This window comes from Hyaena hyaena, unplaced genomic scaffold, assembly GCF_003009895.1.
Source record: "Hyaena hyaena isolate Hyena2069 unplaced genomic scaffold, ASM300989v1 scaffold_58, whole genome shotgun sequence".
Lineage (NCBI taxonomy): Eukaryota > Metazoa > Chordata > Mammalia > Carnivora > Hyaenidae > Hyaena > Hyaena hyaena.
The window spans coordinates 1,503,516-1,524,162 of NW_024080689.1; positions in this window are offsets into that span (position 1 = coordinate 1,503,516).

Genomic DNA, 20,647 nt, shown 5'->3' on the forward strand with positions numbered 1-20,647 from the left:
CAGAGGGTAGGCCCATATAGGCAGAGGCAGGCAGGTGTCTGTGCACAGAAGAGCCTCACTGAGCCTTCTGTAGGGCTCCCTGCACAGTTACGCTTCTGCCAAGGCGAGGCCCTGCTAAGTGCTCTCCGGGCATCTGGTGCCTCTCCCAGCATTACACTTATTATGCTTACCATTTTGATTTTAATAGCATTTCCCATCTTGGCTATTAGAGTAATTAAAGTTCATGGGGGTGGGAAGGGGGAAAAAAAGCAAAGTGTAAAGAAGGAAACCAATTGTACTGCCACAGCACTCCCCAATCACACCTCTCTAAAATATTTTCTATGCATAGGCACACATAAAGATCTGAAAATGCCAGTAAAAAACAATAGGGCTGATCATACCATCTACCCTGTTTTGTTTTGTTTTGTTTTGTTTTGTTTTGTTTTAGCAACAGGATGGCCATACTTCATTGTAATTGCTTATATGATTATCGGCCTTTCCAATGAGTTTTTGGCTCAGGGTGGACAGCATGGGCCGGGGAGGAAAAATTTTCCTATACCCCTCAAGGTTCTTCTAGCTGGTCTAAGAATTGACGTGAGACCAGATTAATCGAAGAAAATAAAAATGTATTGATGTATATACAGGGAATCCACATCAACATTAGAGATTCCAAAGACACACAAAATGAGGTATATATGTCATTCTGGACTACGGAGAAGGGGGTAGGAGTCTGTAGCTACAAAGGCAAAAAAGGCTATGCACAGGAAGAATGGAAAAAAATGAATGTTTGTGGTAAATAAATGTCCACTGGGCCATCCAGAAAAACTAGGACATAGGATTTTGATCAAACCAGCCTTGCTAGTCTCCTTCCTACCATTCTTAGTTCATATTCTTCTATAGTATTCTATAGTGATAGTACCCTTCCTGGGGCATGTCTTCTGTCCAAATTCTTTTAGGCAATTAGGGGGAGGGAGAAAGAAATGCCTAATGAGTTTTCTGTTTCTTCAAAATAGCCTTAGAAAGTCCACCTGCCAAAGAGATACATTTGGGGGTGGCAGATTTTGCTCCCCTGGACACCTGACTCCACCAGGTTCACTGGTACTCACTGAGCAGAGAGCCTAGCACATGGCAGTCACTTCATAAATGCTAGCTGGCAAAATGGCATGCCAATCAGGATTCCCTATGTTGCAAGCAACCCAATTAAAATACCCAATTAAGCACCCAATTAAAACTGGCTGAAGCAAAAAAAAAAAAAAAAAGTTTTAGCTAAAAAATCTTGGATGTTCAGAAGTAATTCTAACTTCAAATGAGACTTGGTCCAGTAACTCATCCAGGACATAATCAACCTCAGTCTCTATGTCGCTTTCTCCTGTCTCTTTCTCTCCTCATGGTGGCCCAGAAACTCTGGGGACAACATGTCATGTCCTCACACCATACAGTCCTGGAGAAGAAAGCAAGTCACTTCCAATAACAAGAGCATATGTTTTGGAGGGAGGGGACATTCCTTTCTCCGAATCCATCCCTGTGGTCAAGGGCATGGCTGGAGCTGGGGTTGGGGTCAATCCTACCCAAGCCCCCATGGGGGAGAAAGGAGAATAAATTAAATACAGGAAAATCCCAGTGTTGAAAGGGAAGGGAAAGGAAAATACAAAGACCCACTAGAAATGAGTGATGGATAGATGGATGGACACATAGGCAGGTGGAAGAATGAAGTGGCTCTTGAGGAGAGCATTATTGTTCTCACTCAGAGAAGGGCGTTTGTGAAGCAGGTGGAATTTGTGAGGAAGACAGGTGCCTGTCCCATTTTGAGAAGTTATTGGCACAGAGCTGGGCCGTCGTATCCAGAGGAGGTCCAACTGCCACCCAGTCACTGAATGATTTCACAGGGCACTTCCTCCTTTTAGGCCTTGGTTTCTCCATTTGTAGGGTGAGTTGGGGGCTGGGGGTGGACTAGGTTATCTCTCTTTTGGTTTTCAAATTCTATAGTTGAATCGTTTCAGACATTATCCTCAGAACTTAGTTGGCCTCAGTGCCCCACCCCAGGGTCAGCCAGCCACTGGGAAAGAGTGAGAGTTAGTTGAGTGGAGGGACCCTGACCGTTACTAGATCGCCAAGAGCCCCGAGTAGCGAAAAGGGACCTTGTAGACACAGAAAGAGTGTGCTTGGGCCTTCTCCTCCAGAGTTCCTTGGAACTTTAGTGATTTGTGGCTGAAAGTAAGGACTTCAGCTCGACTCTGGGTCAACAGGAAGCTTCCGGAGGGTTTCAGGCAAAGGACGGCCATGCCCTGACTCCCCAGCTGCTATGTTGAGAGTAGAGGAGGTAAGTACCTTCTTACTCCACTGCCCTCCTCCCTGTCCTGCTTACCTCCACCTCTCTCCCCAGGGTAGCTGAGGTGGCCGAGACTTCTGATCTTATACCAGTGAATCTAACCATGAGGATATGAGAGGGGAGACGGTCCCTCTTCTGGCTTGACAGCTTGGGAAATAAGGGATTTTTGCCTGTGAACACCTCACGTGCAGGTGAAGATGAAACAGCACGCCTAAAGTAAGACAGACCTCTGCCTGGATTACTGGCAGAGGCTCTCGACAGTCACTGCCACCAGCAAGATGGGACAGTCTATTCTCAACACAGCAGCCCGAGTGACTCTTAAAATGGAAGTCCAACCACGTCAGTCCTTTGCCCCAAACCCTCCTTGACTCTCGCTCAGAGTCAAGCCAAAGTCCTTGCAGTGATGTATGGAAACCATCTATTTCCCTTACTCATCATGTTTATTGTCTGTTTTCCCCTCCAGAACGTGTGCCCTCCATATGGGCGGGGTCTTTTCTCCTGTCCACTCCACCAGTCTACCTCCAGTAGAGAGGTTCAGAAACTGTCTGTTGCCATCTGTTGAATGCACCCTCCTCCCCTCCCCTACTTTTGGAGTGAGAGGCAGATGACAAAGCCTCTGAGTGTTTGCCACAATCCCAGGCTGGTATTTCCAAGCAAGGAGCAAGAAGATGCAAAGAGGAAATGCAAGAAGTGGCTACAAAAAAGCTTGCCCATCTGATCAACTCTGGACCACCTCGTTATTTACAGAATCCATTGAGGCGATTTTGTGTACTCCGAGGTCAAATCAACCTTTTTGTTTATTTCATTCTTTTACCACACTACCTAAACTGAGGCATTCAAGAGGAACCAGAACCAAAATTTGGCTGGTGCAAAGACTTGGGAATTCTGTTTCCTCAGAGATCAATCTTGGGTAACTGGTTTCCTTCTACGTCAGGGAAGAAACTGGGGCGCTGCCTCCCCGAGCCATCGGATGTCTGGGTTTGCAAAACTCACACTCAGGGGTGTTTGTTTCCTCCAAGCACTTGGCTTGAAATGAAGAAATGAGGTTGCCCTTTGAATGGGTGCCTTGGTTGCAGGAGAAATTCAAACAGGCATCTATCTCTCCCTGGAGGGAGACCAGCAGACCTTCCCACTTCATTATTCTGAGTAATAAAGGCAATTCTGCATGGGGGAGTCAGTCTCGGGGGCCTGCCCTGTGGATGGTCTAGGGACAAGTGCCCACCCCTCAACAGCCCTGCTGATTTCTCCCCTTGCAGGCTTGGTTTCAGGTGACCCTCCCATCCTCCATTCCCCAACACCCCCCCCAACACGCCAGCTCTGCCAAAGCTGATTGGATGGTGGTTGTCAGGTGACCCACGAACAGCCAACCCTGGGCTGGCGAGCTCTGTAGACTGTAGCCTAGGACAGCAAAGGGAGCTAGACCAGTGAGTTGTGCTGCCTCAGGAATTTGGCCAGCTTGATGATGCTATAGGAGAGGGAGGTGAGGGTCTGGAGATCAGCAGGATGATACAGAGGAGAAGAAACATTGCAGCTGCGTTCGCCAGCAAGGGGCGTGAGAATGAATGGACATTGAAGTAGCTGAGCCACCTTAATGATGGGCCGTTACTGCATAAACCCAGCCCCGAAGCTAACGTGGATCCCAGATCCATGTTTCACCTCCGGGCTCTGGGATTCCTACCATCCTGGGTTCTGGGTTCAGGAACCCACCCTGGCCCCATTCTGGAATTTCTGTCTTCTCTTGGTGCCCGTGCCATCCTACGATAACCACCCCCACCCCCATCCCATTTTACCTACTTCTTGAGCTAGAGTGTTTTGTCTCTCTTCCAGACAAAAGGGCTAACCCAGTACAATGTCTTCATTCACTTGACCAAGCATCAATATTAAAAAGTGAAGTGTTTGGAGAGAGAGAACTCGTCATTAAAGGGAATTCTGATTTCCCAGTGGATAAGCCATTAGCAACAGCTGCTTAATTGAACGGGGGTTCCCCACCTAGACTTAAAACCAGCTCCCATTTACTGACTGCCTGTCATGGAATGTGCCTCTTCTAAATGCTTTACATATTTCCACTCATTTAATCTTCCCAGTGCCATGGGGTACTTCTGTTTTCATACACCCACTTTACAGACCAGGAAGTAAAACCAGTATGAGGCGTAGCTGGGATTTGAACCCACATAGCCCTGATCCAGGATCTGTGTTCTGGGGTAGTCTGGTTTTCAGTCTATCCATACAAACTACCCTTTCTAACGTACCCTAAATCTGCCGTTGCTTCAAACCTCTTTTTTCAGTGAATCTATTCTACAGATCTGCGGTATGGAAACCAAAACTGAACGGAGATCCTCTGCCTGGGGATGGGATGTGGGGCAGCGCACCTGGAGTCACGGCTACCTGGTCCCCTTCCGTGCTTTCTGGGACAGTGATCCCTGGAGAATCATCTCTTCTCTCCTTCCCAACAGGAAGTATGTTCTGAAAACTCTCCAGTGTGTCTGTTTGTGGGCAGGTGGAGGGAAACTAAGGCATGTGGGAGACAGCCTTCAAGGGGGACTCCACCCCCAGTGCACTCTGTTGACCTAACAAGTCATGTCACCTCTGAGATTTCAGGGGAAACACCCGTAACTCACAAGGGGACCCAACTTCCTGTCCATCCCAGGCTGCTGCTTGGTAGTCAGGCCGGGCTGCTGCTAAAGCCTTTCTAGCCAATTATGTGCTTCCCAGATAGGCTGGAAGCGAAAGAGAAAAACAAAGGAAGGAAGGAACAAGCTTAACTCTGCCCCCAGCTCCCAGCTCACCTACTAGGTATAGAGGCAACAAGACTTCCCACTCCAGCTATCAGCTTGAACTCTTGCAATTACTCTGCCCCAAATGTGAAGGGTTAACTCTCTCCCTCTGTCTCCCCACCCAGCCCGCCTGTATGCCTGTGTTTCTCAACCTCCCCTCTAGGTCTGGCTGCTTTCTATCAGGTATTTGGACTTCATCTACCTCACAAGGACTACGTCATCAACCGAGAAAGCACTCGATAATTGTTTGATTGTAGCAACTTAAAGTCTCCTTTCTGATAAGCGAATCCTGCTTCTTTCCGTACACTGTGGGGTCTTAGAATCGCATTTACACAGAACATAATTCAATTCTTAAGAGCTATAAAGCAGGTTTCCCCGCAGAGATCAAAAGCACCACTTCCTGCAGGTGGCACGCAGGGCCATATCTATTTGTTGGCAGAGATAAGAACGGCCGACGACCAAGCTGAACTAGTTTCAGAGGGTGCCCAGCAGCCTTGTGCTGAATGCCTTCTAAAAGACTGCTGAAACGTGGGGCGCTGTCGGAAGGGGCTGTGCTCTGGGGCGCAGTCACTGAGTGACTGTATGTTAGGGTCATTTCAAAGAAATGTTCCCCAGGCAGAAACAGGGAGCCAAGTGAGGAAGGGGCATGGGAAGGGGGACAAAACTATTCACCAGAAGGGGCAGGAACGTCTGGGTCACGTGACACGCCAGCCTCCAGGTCAGCAGGACAACTTCTGACTCACACCCAGGATGAAACTGCCCGGTCAACTTTGGGACGAGCAGCAGGTCCTCTCCCCTGAATTCTGTGCTGTTTGTCCATAAAGGACCGGAATTACGGCAGCGCAAGTCAGGCCGTGAGAGCATTTTCTAGGCCAGCACTGAGCTGTGCACTTGTTCCCTTCTCTGTCCACCCCACGCGTCTTTGACCGTCAAGCCTGCTGTGTGCCAGGCTCTGTCTGGGGCTCCTGGGGACACAGTGATGGGTACAATACAGAAAAGTCTATGCTCTCAAAAGGCGCACATTCAAGTGGGCAGAGAATTTAAAAATGCACAACTAAATACACAGTATCAAGCAATGAGAAGCGCTTAGGAGAAAAAGAAAGCAGGCTACGTGGGTAGAAAGTGAAGAAGGACACTATTTCAGACAGCGTAGTACAGTCCTCGGGACAAGGTGTCCCCTGACGGTAACCGAAAGGAAGTGGGAGGTCAAGACACAGAGAGAGGACAGTCCGAGTGGAAGGAGCGTCATTGGGAAAGGGGAGAGCATGCGTGGTGCGTGGAAGCCACAGCTGGGAACTCAGTAGGCATCGTGTAGAACGAGCAAAGGGGAGAGAGGCGGGACATGAGCTCAGGGAGACCACAGCCCTCGGAGGAGGGACACAGGCACAGAACTCTATCCAGGCAGCACCAGAGAGTTTTGAGATGAGAGTCTTGATTTTTTTTTCCCCTTGAGAACAGCTCTGGCTACTGTGGGGACTACAGAATCAAGGAGGAAAAGTGTGGGAAGCTGAGATGCCACAGAGGCAGCATACACAACAGCCCAGGTGACAGCTTTAGTGCTGACTGAGAGGGTGGAGAGGAGTGGCCCTGCTGGGAACAGATTTCAAAAGTGGAAGCAACAAATTTGTTGCTAAATTAGTTACGGGAGAGAAAAATAAGTCAGGGATGATCCCAGGGGTTTGGGCTTGACCGAATGGGAGAGGAAGGCCTGAAGGCAGAGCTGGTGGGGAGGGATCAGGAATTTGGCTTGACCATGGGTGTGCCCTCCCCACCCCCGCCCCCCACTCCCGTGCTCTCTCCCAACCTCACCAAAGCCAAGAGCGTGCACTGTCCCAGCGCCCACTGCTCACATCAAATAAAGCTGTGGGCACGCCCCGCCCTCCACACTCCGGCAGCCTTGCTAACGCTTGTGGGAAAGTGTGCACTCAGGAAACACGCCCTGATTGCCGGTCTCTGGTGGCCAGAGGGGTTGTGTCGCTGGGCCCCATGGGACGGCAACAACCAGAAAAGACCGTTCAAGGCACACCGGGGCCACTCACTGCACAGAGACTGCAACGCACACCCATTCTGCCTGTGAGAGAGGCCCATTTACTTCAACCTGGGACCTCAGCCTAATGGACAGGCTCTAGGTGGGCCACACCTTGAGAGGCTGCAAATGAGCTTCAGGGAACGTAGGCAGAAACAGTCATCTTTACAGCCTCCCCTGCCCTTGCCACAGCTTGCTGGGACCTCCCAGAAAAGAGCGTATATACTTGTCCGAAGCCCTGATTCTTTCTCCTGTCATCCAGGGGACGCCTCCAGATCTCCTGGCCCAGGGGTCAACAGTGTCACCAAATGCACTTCCATAGGACTGTGTACACTTGCACCTCCTAAAAGCTGCTGCCTGAGAGCCTGGCTTCCAATCAGCCCGGAACTAGGTGCTGAGATCACTCCATCTGGAACACACTTGGCACACACTCAACATCTGAAACCTCCCGGGGGTCAGTCAGGCTACTTTGACCGTAACAGGAGTGCAAGGGACAACCAAGTGCTACAGCACGGGTGAAAGACAAGTTTCCTCTCCTACACAGGGCCACTCCTTCGAGACTGGGGGAGGGAGCTGTTTTACATTAACACACAGAAAGAAACAGAGAGAGCCAAGCAAAATGAGAAAACAAAGGAATGTGTTCCAAACAAAGGAAAAAGACAACAATAGCAACAAAAACTTAATAAAAGAGAGATAGGAAAAATGTCTGATAAAGAGTTGAAAATAATTGGGGCGCCCGGGCGGCTCAGTCGGTTAAGTGTCTGACTTAGGCTCAGACCATGATCTCACAGCTTATGAGTTCAAGCCCTGCATTGGGCTCTGTGCTGACAGCTCAGAGCCTAGAGCTGCTTTGGATTCTGTGTCTCCCTCTCTCTCTGCCCCTCCCCCACTCATACTCTGTCTCTCTGTCTCTCTCTCAAAAATGAATAAACATTAAAAAAATTTTTTTAAAGGAACTAAAAGAAAAAAATGGAAAAGATCAATGAAACTAAGAGCAAGTTCTTTGAAAGATAAGAACAAAATTGACAAACATTTAGTTAGACTCACCAAAAGAAAAAGAGAGAAGGCTCAAATATGAAAGAGGAGAAGTTACAACTGATACCACAGAAATATAAAGGAAGGATCATAAGAGATTCGTATGAATAATTATTTGCCAACAAACTGGACAACATAGAACATATGGATAAATTCCTAGAAACATACAATCTTCAAAGACTGAATCAAGAATAGAAGATCAGAATAGATCAATAACTAATAAGGAGATTTAATCAGTAATTTAAAACCTCCCAACAAACAAAAATCCAGGACCAGATGGCCTCATAGGTGAATTCTATTGATCATTCAAAGAAGATTTAACACCTAATCTTCTTAAACTAGTCCAAAAAATTAAAGATGAGGGAACATTTTCAAACTCATTTTACGAGGCTAGCATTATCCCAAAACCAAAACCAAACAAGGACACCGTAAGAAAAGAAAATTACAGGCCAATCTCCCCGATGAACATAGAAACAAAAATCCTCAGCAAAATATTAGCAAACTGGGAGCACCTGGGTGGCTCAGTCGGTTAAGCGTCCAACTTTGGCTCAGGTCATCATCTCACAGTTCATGGGTTTGAGCCCCGCGTCTAGCTCTGTGCTAACAGGTAGCTCAGGGCCTGGAGCCTGCTTCAGATTCTGTATCTCCATCTCTCTCTGACCCTCCCCTGCTCAAGCTGTCTCTCTCTCTCAGAAATAAAACATTTTTTAAAATTAAAAAAAATCTATTAGCAAACTGAATTCAACAATACATTAAAAGGATCAAACACCATGACCAAGTGCGATTTATTCCAGGAATGCAAAATGGTTCGACGTCCGCAAATCAACGAGATATACACTGTGAACACAAAAAGGGATAAAAATCATATGATCATCTCAACAGAGGCAGAAAAATCATTTGACACAAGTTAACACCATTTATGATAAAAACACTCAACGAAGTTGGTAACAGGGAATGTACTTCAACCAAAAAAAAAGGCCTTATATGACTAACCCACAACAAAAATCATACTCAATGAATGATGAAAAGCTGAAATCTTTTCCTCTTAAGATCAAGAACAGAAGAAGGATGCCCACCCTCACCACTTTTACTCAACATAGTACTAGAAGTACTAGCCATAGCAACTAGACAAGAAAAATAAATAAAAGGCATCCTAATGGGGGCTGTGGTGAGGAGGACGTATTTTATTTTCTTGGGATAAATATCTCAAAATGGATTAAAGAGTGTCAGGCACTGTGAACCTGTGAGCTTTGTGTGTGAGCATGGAGGAGGGGAGGGTGTTGAATAGATTCCTTTCAAGGGTCTTATGCTAAGTGAAATACATCAGACAGCGAAGGACAGCTACTGTATGATTCCACTTATACGTAGAATCTGAAAAACAAAAAGGAACGGACAAAACCAAACTCACAGATACAGAGAACAGACTGGCAGGTATCAGAAGGGTAGGGGGTTGGCAGGGGGGCAAAAAGGGCAAAGAGGGTCAGCTGTATGGGGACAGTCGGTACCTGGATTTAGCGTGATCACCACTAGTGAATACAAATATTAAACTACTACAGCATATACCCGGAACTAGTATAACGCTATATATCAAGTTTACCTCAATTTAAAAAAAAAAAAAAAAAGGCTTTGAGGGACGCCTGGGTGGCTTAGTCGGTTAAGCGTCCCACTTTCGCTTAGGTCATGATCTCGCAGTTCGTGGGTTCGAGCCCCGCGTCGGGCTCTGTGCTGACTGCCAGCTCAGAGCCTGGAGCCTGTTTCAGAGTCTGTGACTCCCTCTCTCTCTGACCCTCCCCTGCTCACGCTGTCTGTCTCTCTCCTAGAAATAAAAAAAATAAATAAAAAAAAAGGCTTTGGACAGATTAAAATGAAGCCACACGTAGGGGGTGGGTGTAGGGCCAGGGGCGAAGAAGGCTGAAGACGAGGCCTGGAGCATGTGCTGGGAAGCGAGAGGGACCCAGCAAAGGAGACCGTGGGGCAGTGGCCAGGGAGGCTGGGCTCTGTGGCCGAGGGAAGCGAGTATTGCAAGGAGGAGGCCTGATCAGCAAGGTCAAAAGCTGATACACAGAACAATAGGACACGGAGACGCCACCCTGGAGTGGACAAGAGGGACCGGGCATGCTTAGAGGTGGCAGGTGACCTTGATAAGGTCATAATCTGTGATCCCAATATGCACACTGCTGGCTAGACATTACCAGCTTCATTCTACAGATAAGGAAGCTGAGGCCGGGAGGGGTCCGTTGATGCACCCAGAGCCATGTGACCGGTGAATGGTGGGGACAGGATGGGGAGGCGGATGCGTCTGGCGCCCTCCCCCCATCAGAGTTGCCTCGTCGGGGCCATCGAGGCCCCTCACCCCCGTAGCCCCTGAGAGGGTGGTCTTGAATTTACATCCAAGTGGACAGTATCAGCATGAGGTGCTCCTAGAAAGTAGCTTGATCCAGTTCGAAACATAAGCCTAGTGTTTTGTTTTCATTGCTTTTATTCCTATTTTTTTTCAAAATAGGAATCCATTTCTTTCTCTTTATTATTTTTAGAAAGAGAGAGAGCGCAAAAGCAGGACAGAGGGGCAGAGGGAGAGAGAGAGAATTCCAAGCAGGCTCCACACTCAGCACAGAGCCCAACACGGGGCTCGATCCCACAACTGAGAGATCACGACCTGAGCCGAAATCAAGAGTCGGAGGCTTAACAGACTGAGCCGCCCAGGCGCCCCACTCCATCTTATTTTTTGATGAGTTTTCAAGTAAGATGCAGACGTTAGTACCCTTCACCTGTAAACCCTTTGGCGTGTGTATCATTAACTAGAATTTAGTATTTGCTTAAGGGTTTCCTTTTCTGAGATAAAGTTTGCAAACAGAGAAATTAACAAATCTCAAGCTTGCGTATGCTGAGTTTGAACAAATACAAAATACATACACGCCCGGGGTAACTGAAACTTCCACTGAGACACAGAAGATCGTCACCACCCTAGGAAGTTCCTCCCGTCCTCTCCCACCCTTACCCAGAGGCCACCGCTGACCTGATGTTTTTCACTGTAGGCGATTTTGCCTATTCTAGAATTTCATGTAAATGGGATTCTCTGGGCACGTGCTCTTCTCTGCCTGGCTTCGTTGGCTCAGTACAGTGTTTTTCCAATTCGCTAATGCAATAGCGTGTTATTAGTGGTTCCTTTCTTGTTTGTGCTAGGAGCATTCCATCATGTGAATATATCACAGGCTGTTTATCCATTCCCCTGTTCAGTGCAATAATTATTTTGATAAAGGACATAATTCTCTAATGAATTTCCAGCTGGGACGCTTCTGCCTTTCTGTTAAGAAGCCTCTCATCATTTAGGTCAGCAAACTGGGTCCGAGTCAGGGCCGTGAGGGGCCCTGTCTTTGCAATCGGAAAGCTGTGGATTCCTATTTCAGTTCCAAATGTCACTCACTGGGTGACCCCGTGCCAGTCACCTCGCCGGACCACGCCTTCCTCTTCCCGTCTGAATCATGGGAGCAAAAAATACCTCAAGCATGTGAGATGCTTAGCAGGATTAGTGTTGAGACCTCACTCCTTTGCTCGTCCACCTAACAGTAAGGAGCCTGCCAGGTTCTGACTTCACTGAGCACTGGGGAAGCGGCGGGAGACAGAAGCAGGCGCCGCCTTTACGGGCCTTTCAGACCCGTGGGCTAGACCCACACTGACCAGCTAGCTGCACCATTCTTTCCTTAAGTGCCATTGTGATCGGTGCTGCAAGGGGAGACGGCGCAGCTGCTGGGAGCCTGTAACAGGGCTGCTCATGGGCAGAAAGGAGCCCAAGTAAGCAAACGGGGAACCTTCCAGGCAGAAGGAGCTCCAAAGCTCCCTGGAGGCATGGAGCGGCACATGCCAGTAGAACGGGATAAGGCCGTGCAGGAGAGGGGCGCAGATATCTAGAAGGTGGAGGAGAAGGCAGAGGAGCAGAGGAGGAGAGGAAAGGCTGGAAGACTGGGTCTCATAGACCGTGTGCGAGCCTCAGAGCCAAGGGCAGCTAGGGCGGGCCGGCCCATATGCTCCAGGCAGGACTGTCAGCGGGCTTTGCCTGGTTTGCTCACGTCATCTCCCCAGTGCTCAGAGCGGTGCCTGCATCAGCCTGTGGGAGGGAGGGAGGGAGGGAGGGAAGGAGGGCTGACTTTAAGCAGAGGTTTGAGATTTGCATCTAGGCTCTGGTTACTGGCTGTAGAGACTGGGTGGGAGGGGGCTTACAAGGCACGTGAGTTTGCTTGAGCCCCCATAACAAAACAGCCTTGGCTGGGTGGCTGTGTCCACGGAAGTTTATTTTCTCGCAGTTCTGTAGAAGGGAAGTCCAAGGCCAAGGCGCCAGCAGGGGTGCATTCTGTCTCCCTGGCTCCTGCACGGCCAGCTTTTCACTGGTTCCTTACGTGGCTTTCCACTGTCCCTGCACCGAGAGAGATCTCTCTGCTATCTCTTCTGACAAGGACGTCAGTACTATTGTATTAGGGCCCCATCCTTGGGACCTCATTTAACTTTATCTCGTGAAAGTCCCCATCTCCCAAAGCCATCAACACTGGGGGACAGAGCTTCAATACGTGAATTGCGGAGCTGGGCCACGGTTCAGTCCACAACGTGGTGGGTGCAGGGAAACCAGTGAGGAGGTTAGGGAAGAAATGCCGATGGCCCGGATAGGTGTTGGCAGTGAAGACGAAGGGGCATGGAGAAGAAAAGTCCTCCGGAATCGGTGGCGGGCTTCAGGGGGAGGAGGAGGAAGAGGTGTCCAGGATAACACCTAGGTTTCTGCAGTGAGTGTTAGTGAATTGAATGGTGACCCCTGAAAAGATCTGTCCGCGTCCTAACCCATTAGGAATAGGTGAATGGGACCTATTTTAGGGAAAAGGATCTTTGCAGGTATAATTAAGTTGAGGATCTGCAGGTGAGATCACCCTGGATTACTCACTGGGTCCTAAGTCCAACAATCCAGTCCATCTGTCTCCTTATAAGAGACAAAAGAGAGGCGCCTGGGTGGTGTCTGACATCAGCTCAGGTCATGATCTCACGGTTCGTCGGTTTGAGCCCCACATCAGGCTCTGTGCTGACAGCTCAGAGCCTGGAGCCTGCTTGGGATTCTGTCTCTCTCGGCCCCTCTCCCACTTGTGCTCGGCCTCTCTCTGTCTCTCAAAAATAAATAAATGTAAAAAAAAAATTTTTTTTTTTAAATAGGAGACCAAAGAATGAAGACAAGGACCAGAGAAGGCGCTGTGAACAGAGGGAGGCTGGAGTCACGTGATCACAAGGGCCCACCGAAAGCTGGAAGAGACCAGAAAGCGTCTCCCAGAGCCTTGGGTGGGGAGCACGTCCCTGCTGACCCCTGGCTGGACTCCTGGTGTCCAGAAGGTGGAAGAAGGAATTTCTGTTGTTTTAAGTCACCAGCCTTGTGGTGAGTAGCTAAGGCACTCCCAGGCGACCGACCCAAAGAGTCACGGGCTGACGGTGCCATCTGTGGCAGAGGGATTGCTGGGAGGGCCAGGCCTTGCAGGATGGGAGAAAGGGTGTGAGTTTCGAGCTGGAAATGTAGACTTTGCGGTCACCTTAGGGTGTCAAGGACATCAAAGCGCAGCAGCCGGGCTCACAGTAAATACTCAACAACTGATAGCTAGTATCATTATTATTTGCTTTCTGAGTGCTCTGATATTAGAAGAAGTGGTTGCTCCTCTTAAACATACCTATCTGATTTTCTCCAGAACCTCAGGGGCGGGGGAGGGTAAACAGTTTGCTCCAGGACCAGCACAGCTCAGCTCTTCCCCTGCAGCGCTCCTGTGTGGACACCAGCATTTCCTGGTACAAAGTTCTGTGCGTACCTCCTCGCCTGATCCCCACTCGGCACCCACCCAGAAAGTCTACATCGCCACCAGGCAAGGGGGGCCCAATGGAAACAGCCAGTCCCCTTGCCCTCCTCCCCTCCTCCCCTCCTTCCCCCTCTACAGAGCCCCTGAGCCTCCTGGACTCCACTGGCGGAAGGAGTCCGCCATCTTGTGGACACCCACCGTCCTAACAGCCTGGTCCTTAATCAGGTGGCAATTACAGAGGAGAGGGCTCCAAAGTCACTTCAATTTGCCCACCTCCAAGTACAGCTTTGTGGAATGAGGCTCCAAAGGTCAAGGGTATGGAGGGGGGTAACTCTTTTCTGGCCTTTAAAACAGGTGAGGGGCAAGGAAGCAGCCTCAGAGCAGGCCCTGTATCCAAGCATGCCGGGAACCCACAGGAGAGAAATAAGTGACCGTTCGTGGGACAGTGCAGGGGCAGCACGGTCACACAGATCAGTCACCTCGAGGTAAAAGCTAAGGCGTGCCACGAAAGCAATAAAAGCCAAGTGTAAGTTCCCACCCGAGGACAAGGGAAGTCCAGCTGGGGCCAGAAGAGCCACTCCCAGGCGCTGACCCACCTGGGAATCTGCGTGGAGCCAAGGCCACGTGGGGGAGGGGTCCCAATGCGGCAGGTGTCCAGAGTCCTCCCAGAGCTCACCCACCTCCTACAGCCAGGCCTCAGCCATGCAGGCCCGAACACTTAACCAGGCCATCACGCGAAGAGAGGACTCTCCTGTGCTCTTCCCTGTTGGTGTTGCGTCCTCAGTGTCGCTCGCGTGGGCTTCTTTCTCCGCACGGCCACTGCCCACCCTCCCTGTCCCAGCCGGCATCACATCCGGGCTGGTCTGCGGCGAGCGCCTGCTGGCCAGTCCCTGAGCCTCCTCCGGGCCATTTCAGCCTCGGCCCACGCACACCTCCCTCCTAGCCACCCGCAGTTCAGCGTGCCGTCACACTTGGGACAAAACCGAGCTCCCCGACCTGCACCTTTCTCCACCCACACCATACCTTCCTCACCCGCACTCACCCTTCATCTCTCAGGGTGCACCTCAGAGTTCCTGTTTCCAGAAGTTTCTAGAAGCCTTTGGAAAAAGTCCGATTCCCGTTTCACACACCCCTACTGCAGTCCTCCCTGCCCGCCACTCCCTGCCACGATCACCTGCCTGTTGCTGTGATTACTGCTCAGTCTGCAAACGCCATGGGGCAAGCCACGTGTCACGTTCACAGTCCCGTCCTCGGTTACCAGCATGGCGCCTCACACACGGAGGGCCTGAATAAATACTTAGTGAACGTGTGGAATCAGTGCACTGCTACCGGCCCCAGCGATGGATAGAAAGGTAAGTGCAGGCTACCTTGAACTATCCACGTTCTCCCTCTGCTGGCCTAAGGGGAACATCCGGTTTCGAGGAAGAGGATTCGAGGCAGGTGGATTTCAACGTCAATCAGTATGAGTGAGCTTTAAGGCTTCCGTAACATGGTACGAGTTTTGCTAGTAGTCGGAATGACGAAGTTTTGGGGCGATGGTGGGGTGATCCGGAGCCAACGGCCAAGAAAGAACTTCTGAAGACGTCTTTGGTGCAAAAGGGTGATTTTATTAAAGCCCAGGGACAGGACCCGTGGGCAGGAAGGGCTGCCCTGCGGTCGTGGGGAGAGATTGGTGACATACCCTCAGTTTGGGAGGGGATCAGGGACACGGTAAGCCTCTAAGGCATTTTGGAAGCAAGGTTTCCAGGACCCGAAGGGGCTAGCTGTTGCTAGGGGGACGCCGTTTATTATCGTTTAATAACACTTGTCCTGAGACCCTTCAGATGTGTACCAGGGGCCATATGCTTGGAGCATGATTGCCAGCACAGATCTTGGGGCAGTTGAGATAAAGGAAGATTCAAAGGAATTTTTATACATTAAAGTAGACTTACAGGTGTCTAGGGGGGTGGGGTCAGGATAATGTTAAGCTAAGGTTCTCTTCTGCCCCCCACAAAGTGTCATCATCAAGGCATCTGAGCTCCTAGCGGGTGGTCACTCTGCCCGTTTCAAGGGCTTGTCACTGGGCCGTAGGCAGGAAGGGAACGTAAGTTTCCGTTTGCATTAGGTTCCCACATCACCGTGGCGAGCACTTGAACGCCCTTGTTCTTGGGCAGCCAGGAGTGTCTGAGGAACATCACACAGATCCCACCCGTGGAGGCAGTTGGAGGGGGGGGCTGTGCCAGCCTGTACTTTGCCCTGAGAGTGCCCCACACTCCCTCATCGGAAACACAGTCCTTTACTGAGACCAGGTGGGTTTTGCAAAAGGAGGTCAACCCTTGCCGCGGTGAGGCACACGTCTGCTTTCAGAGAGCTTAGGAGCGGTCCTTAGAGCTGGGGGGACTCCCTCCATCGGCCCCTTCTGACCCCGCCTCCCCACCCCAACCGTGCCAACCGCGACGCTTCCCTCACACGAACACAACAGCAGACTGGACGGGAGGGCGGCGGGCGGACACAGGTGGATGGGACAGTATCTGGCACAGGGCAGGCTTCTTAGTCCGTCATCTCTGTCCCCAAACACGTCATCCAGTGGCCATCACCAACCCCCGCGTCCAGGATGCTCGCTGACGATGACCCCGCCGCGCACGGGCTCTGCTGAGTGGCTGACGGCACCTGGCGGGACAGGCACAGGGGACGGCTACGAGGTAAGCGAGTCAGTAAGAGAGAAAGGCGCCCTGTCTACACAGTCTTAGACATGCACTGCTCTCGGAAGTGGACGGGATGCCTGGTGGCAGCAGGTCAGCTGGCTCTCCACTCTGCAAGGCGGGTGTGAGGCCACACTCTCCGGAGCTCTAGAAGCACAGCACAGAGAGGAGCCAGGCTTGCCAGGTGCCTCTCCGTCCACACCAGCCTCTGCGAGCACGGTCTGGCGAGCAACCATGAGTGTCCGTGGCTGGTGGGGGGAAGGGGCTGCCCTGGACCCCTGATGGACGTGACTCGAGGTTTTCACGGCCACCACACCCCCTCTGCTGCCGCTTTTCTCTCACACATGCCCAAGCTGTCCGTCAACCCTGTGGCCCAGGGAGGCCGGCTCTGTCTGTCTGCGTCTCTGCTCCGTCCATAAACACAGGTGACTGTACTGACAATCCCACTTGCAGAGTACAAGCGCCTCTGTTTCCGAGTCTTCCCGGGACAGATATCCGCGAGCTACCCGGGCACCAGCGGTTCCAGCCGAGAAGCCAGTCCCCTCCCCCTGCCCCCACCCATGCGGTGTCCAGCGCTGCAGTGAGAAAGGAAGACAGAGCATCTCGTCAGGCAGAGCTCTCTGGGATCCTGGATCCATTCACGCTGATTTCCCAGGGCGCCTGGGTGGCTCAGTTGGTTAGGTGCCTTGACTCTTGACTTTAGCTCAGGGCATGATCTCACGGTTCCTCACACTGAGCTGCAAGTTGGGCTCTGCGCTGACAGCACAGAACTTGCTTGGGATTCTCTCTCTCTCTTTCTCTCTCTCCATCGCTCTCTGCCACTCACCACCTCATGCTCTTTCTCTCTCAAAAGAAATAAAGTTTAAGGAAAAAACGTATTTCTCGTGACTTTTCAAGCTAAGCCTTCTCTTCCTTGTCTTTGCAAAACACAGGATTTCAAGCATGGGCTTAACTACTGAATCGTGGTTTTACAAGTCATCGCTCTGTGTCACGGGGGACGAAAGCCCAAGTCATACAGGCTTACGTGGAAGGAGGGGACTCGGCTGGCTAACAAAACTTCTGGGTGGAGAGGCAGTTGCCGACGTTCAAAGTGGCTGGTTTTAGAGCCTCAAGGCTCTAAATGATGTCATCAGGCACCCGCCTTCTTCACCCCTGACCGAGGGCTCCTGTATGTGGTTTCGCCCTCAGGAAGGCTTTCTGCCAGCAGCGTCAGCATGCATGCCATTAGCCCAACACAGCCAGCAAAAAATAAAAGCCTGGGTTACTAGACTTGGCAAATACTTGGGACACACGTATACTGAAAAACTATTCCTTGCTGATCTGAAATTCAAACGTAACTAAGTGGCGACCCCAGTCCAGCACAGGACCCAGGACCGAAACTGGCCAACGGGGACCACGTACCATCCCAGACCCAGTCGCTGCGGTCAGGTGGATGGGTTACACAAGTGGCAGGCCGGGGTCACCTCCCTAGCTCTGGAAAGGGGGCGGCATGGCCGGCTCTCTGAGTATACATACCCCAGTGGTGGGAGATGGGTCCCTCCCCAAATAACAGGGGTGCTAACCCTAGAAGGAGGGGAAGGAGCCCTGCAAAGGTGAAAACAACAGATGTCTGCACAGTGACCTTGAAGGCCCCAGACAATGGTGAAAACTATAAAACACCATGGCGGCTTTATGGCACGCCATAGTTTACAAGGCATTTTCCACACTCGTCATTCCTTGTGACACACGCCTATTTGGTCGGCAGGCAGTACAATCACTCTCTGAATGCTTTTGCTGGGGCTTCCATAACGACGTAGCCCAGACCGGGGAGCTTCAACGACAGACATCCATTTTCTGACTATAACTCTGGAGGCCAAAGTCCAAGGTCAAGGTGCGGACAGGGCTGGTTTCTTCCAAGGCCTCCCTCTTTGGCTCCTAGATGGCTGTCTTCTCACTGTGTCTTCACAGGGTCTTCCCTGTGTGTGTGTTGTATTTGTGTCCTCATCTCCCCTTCTTAGAAGGACATCAGTCGTGGGGGCACCCGGGGGGCTCAGTGGGTTGAGCGTCCATCTCTTGATTTTGGCTCAGGTCCTGATTTCACAGTTCTCAAGATCAAGAGCCCATATGGGACTCTGTGCTGGCAGCGCGGAGCCTGCTTGGGATCCTCTCTCTCTCTCTCTCTCTCTCTCTCTGCCCCTCCCCTGCTCTCTCTTTCTAAATAAATGACCATTAAAAAAAAAAAAAGGACACCATTCCTATTGGATTAGGACCCACCCTAGTGACCTCATTTTAACTTAATTACCTCTTTTCAGACCTTATCTCCTGTGAAAGGTGAAATAAAATGGAGTCCCTTATGTCAGGCGGTTTTACCAGGAGCCAGGAGACCGTTAGGGAGGTGGTCCTCCAGCACATGCTTATTGGGTAGAACTTCTGAACTGGGCCAGACCACAAATGTCCCAGGGACTCTGCACAGACATCTGCAGCCTTGGTGACCAGCTATGTGCAGCCCCCACTGGTTTTCTGCCGCTGACACGGATCAAAGTCCTTTGCGAACGACACACACAAGCATTCCCTTGTGTCTTCAGAAACCCGACTCGTGTTCCCTCGTGGGACACAATCTGGGCTGCTTCCCGAATCTGTGCCCCCTCCCCCAAATTGCAATTCTGAGACCCCCAAATAAATGCTTTCCTTTTATTTCCATTCTGCCTCCTTTCTCAGCCGACGCTTCAAACACGGTCACATTCTGAAGTACTAGGTGTTGGGACTTTGACGTATGAACGGGCAGGGGGTGCAATTCAGCGTAAAACACTACCCTCTCCTTTACCAGTTTCTTTCTTTTTTTCTTTAGAAAAAAAGATTTTAATGTTTATTTTTTACAGAGAGAGACAGAGAGCATAAGCAGGGGAGGGGCAGAGAGAGAGGGAGACACGGAATCTGAAGCAGCTCTGGGCTCCGTGCTGTCAGCAAAGAGCTCAGTGCAGGGCTTGGACTCACAGACCGTGACATCATGACCTGAGCCGAAGTCGGGTACTGAGCCACCCAGGCGCCCCTTTTTTTCCCATAAGGAATAGGACAGTGAGGGCGGTCAGGACTTGCTCCCGGGTCCCAGGGCTGATTCCGCGGTGGAACTCACAAGGGAGCCAAGCCCTCTGCCTGGCCTTTATCCCAAAAGTGCAGCCTTTGTTTCTATGTGTGTCCCCCCCGCCCCCCGCCCCGCCTCAGCCTGCAGACTACCTACCCCAAGAACTCACCGCAAATCTATCCTCAGGGGCCCAGCACTAGGCACGGGGCCAGGCACCCAGCAGGAATGACCCTGAGGAAAAGCAGCATTTTAGGAGATTGAGCTAAAAGAAGTGGAGGACAGAAGCACGTGCTCCCAGTGGGAAGTGATGAAGTGATAAGAATGCCTCAGAACAGCAAAAATGATGAGGCCGATGGATGTGTAAATGAGCCCCGGGAAGACTAATCAGAGGGTAAATTACACAACAACAACAAAGACTGTAGAACAAGCGAGGGGAGAACAGTGAATATTTCAGTGTCTTTAGTTCATAAGAAATTCATGAGCAACGCGCATGGAAATTTTGTTGGTTTTGGTGGTGGGAAAGAATTGTAAATATGTATAATATGTAAATACCTTTTATAATAAAAGCCCATGAAGATAAATGAGGCTGTCTGCAGAAAAGCTGTGAGCTGTGTAAGATGCTAATATAACCGTCGTCACTAAGAAATTACCATAGTGCTTACTGGGCACTCAAAGTTCCTAGAGCTTTGGAAAGAAATGCATAAATACTAATCAGAAAATGCGCACAGACGCAGCGCCTCTTTCTCTCCCCGCCCCCCACTCCCCGTTCTCTTTCAGCGCAGGTGGACCCACAGGGTTCAAAAAAGACCTCCTTCCACCACCCAGAGGCTGCGCTGCCTCCCAGCTACCTCCGTTTTGACCTCGAACGTTCTAACTGATGAAGTTCTTCTTTCCAGCTCATCCCGTAACTTGGGCAAAAGTCCGTGTGGGCACTGAGTCCCCGCAT